This window comes from Pongo abelii, chromosome 2 (genome assembly GCF_028885655.2).
Source record: "Pongo abelii isolate AG06213 chromosome 2, NHGRI_mPonAbe1-v2.0_pri, whole genome shotgun sequence".
Classification (NCBI taxonomy): Eukaryota; Metazoa; Chordata; class Mammalia; order Primates; family Hominidae; genus Pongo; species Pongo abelii.
In genome coordinates this window covers 20,574,843-20,577,688 of record NC_085928.1, presented here as the reverse complement: position 1 = coordinate 20,577,688, position 2,846 = coordinate 20,574,843, and the positions used below count along the sequence as shown (strand labels likewise).

The following is a 2,846-nucleotide window of genomic DNA, read 5'->3' as shown; positions in this document are numbered from 1 at the left end:
AATGAAATAGTTGTTTGACTATAAGCCAAGTCACCTGACATCTTTAGGTTCTGTTTCCTCAACTGTTAAATAAGGAAAATTATCTAGACGAGCATTTCCTTAATTGTGTTCAACTCAAGACTGGGTTCTTAGAGTTGTTAATCAGCTCTTGGAAACAAATCCATGGTTGAATAATTTTAGGAAAACCCATATGCTATCTTTCTCTTGCATTTACAAACAAACTGGTATAGTAGACATTTTAAGATCTTTTATTGTAAGGAAATTTTATTTATCTGACAATTTCCCAAACTTAATTGACCATTGACTCTTTTCTTCTGGTTTCTAGCCTAGTGGTATTTCACAGAATTAGTGCTATTCTGAACAAAAATTGGAAATAATACTACTCAATATTTGGTGTGTGGATCAGTGTCAGTCTGCAAATTATTTACCAGTCTATAACAGAATAAGTACAAAAACTAAGAGCAGGCATTTAAAAACTTTTATAGCAATTTGACATAGTAATTTTATGTTTATTGAATCTAATAATGAAAATCAGAGATTGTATTTTGTATGTTTTCCCTTCATTGTTTTATTCCTTATAGATTAATTTTTATTAGCTTTTTTTTTTTTTTTTTTTTTTTTTTTTGAGATGGAATCTTGCTCTGTAGCCCAGGCTGGAGTGCAGTGGCGTGATCTGGGCTCACTGCAAGCTCCGCCTCCCAGCTTCACGCCATTCTCCTGCCTCAGCCTCCAGAGTAGCTGGGACTACAGGCGCCCGCCACTGTGCCCGGCTAATTTTTTTGTATTTTTAGTAGAGACAGGGTTTCACCGTGTTAGCCAGGATGGTCTCAATCTCCTGACCTTGTGATCGTCCCACCTCGGCCTCCCAAAGTGTTGGGATTACAGGCGTGAGCCACCGCGCCTGGCCTTTTATTACATTTCACTTAGTCTCTTGTACACTGAAAATTTTTTTTGAATGTTCACAGCAGCTTTATTCATAACAACAAAAAACAACACAATAAATTAAAATGGGTTCTTTGCCACAGATAGTTTCAGAACACCAATGTCATCTCCAAAAAGATTCACATTATAAATCCTTCCACTAATTCCATGTGGAAGTCCATAAAGATGAAGCTTCCTGGGTTCTACTGCAAACTTTTATCAGAATCTTTAGAATCATAGGGAATCTACATTTCTACGGCACCCAAGTAATTCTGACTATATTTTGAGCATTGCACTATGAGCAACCTGATGGGAGAAGCTGTATTTTTATTTATCTTTGTGCCATCAGTAACGAACCCACTGTAAATAAATATGTTTGTAGCATATGTAAATGAGAAAAATCAAGTAACTATATGGAGTCTCTGAGGTCTACGTTCATGGATAGGTTAGAGTTAAACAAAACTGGAAACAAATTACTACCCCCAAAGAATCAAATCCTATACATCACTTGTCAGGAAAAAAAATGTCATTCTCCAGACACTTCCACTTACAGCCTACTTCATGTTTTAATTATCTTGAAGTGGGTGGGATTTTTCAGCATGATCCTGCAAAACTGTCAATCATTTCTCTTCTTATCCAAGCATAGCACCATAACAGAAGTTGATTTATTAAACAGCTCCTTAGTACTGCAATTTAATATAAAAATACACTCTCAGTCCATGTCATAGCCAACATTATATTCACTATGTGGACACAAATAATTTTAACACTTTGTTAAAATATACTTTTACTAGTCCTTGCCCAGTAAGGCATCAATCAGTTTAATTTTACTGTGGAATTTTTGTACATGTTTCATGTTCATATCTGTAGAAAGCTAAATGTTTAAAGTCCAGCTTGACATGTGTCTCATATTTTTACTCTGCTAATAAGTCAAAATATGTGTGTGAGAGATGAATACCTTAGGATATTGTGTGTCTGTTTGTTGAGATGACCCTAAACTCTGATGCCAAATAGTGGTCCTCCACTTGGACCACACTTTGGAATTGTCTGAAGTACTGAGAAATACAGTGCTCGCTTTGGCAGCACATGTACTAAAATTGGAACAATACAGAGAAGATTAGCATGATGCCCCCTGAGCAAAGATGATATGCAGACTCATGAAGCATTCCATGTTTTTGAGAAAAAGAAATGCTTTTACATTGTTGGTGGGGATGAAAATTAGTTCAACGATTGTGGAAGACAGTGTGACAATTCCTCGAAGATCTAGAAGCAAAAAATACCATTTGACCCAGCAATCCCATTACTAGGTATATACCCAAAGGAATATAAATCATTCTATTATAAAGATACATGCATGTGTATGCTCATTGCAGCACTATGCACAGCAGCCAAGACATGGAATCAACCCACATGCCCATCAATGATAGACCGGATAAAAAAAATGTGGTATATATAAACCATGGAATACCATGCAGCCATTAAAAATAACAAGATCATGTCCTTTGCAGGGACATGGATGGAGCTGGAAACTGTTATCCTCAGCAAACTAACACAGGAACAGAAAACCAAACACCGCATGTTCTCATTTACAAGTGGGAGGTGAATGATGAGAACACATGGAATAGCACACACTGGGGCCTCTACGGGGGTTAGGGGAAGGGAGAGCATCAGGAAGAATAGCTAATGGATGTTGGGTTAGATACGTAAGTGATGCATTAATCTGTGCAGCAAACCACCATGGCACACGTTTACCTATGTAACAAACCTGCACATACTGCGCATGTATCCTGGAACTGAAAAGTTGAGAAAAAAAAAGGAAAAGAAAAAGGAAAATGCCTGGGTCCCACATCTAGAGTTTCTGATTGAATTCATTATTATTGGAGTGGTCTGAAAGTCAGAATTTTTAAGGCTTCTTAAATAATTCT

The 2,846-nt window shown here is 36.9% G+C and overlaps 1 non-coding gene across 1 annotated transcript; it reads left to right on the top strand.

The window, feature by feature from the left end:
• The first annotated feature begins 1,988 nt into the window (after positions 1 to 1,988).
• LOC112132809 (U6 spliceosomal RNA) lies at positions 1,989 to 2,098 on the top strand. Its single transcript, XR_002914530.3, has one exon. It is a non-coding gene; the product is annotated as a U6 spliceosomal RNA (small nuclear RNA).
• Positions 2,099 to 2,846: the final 748 nt, after the last annotated feature.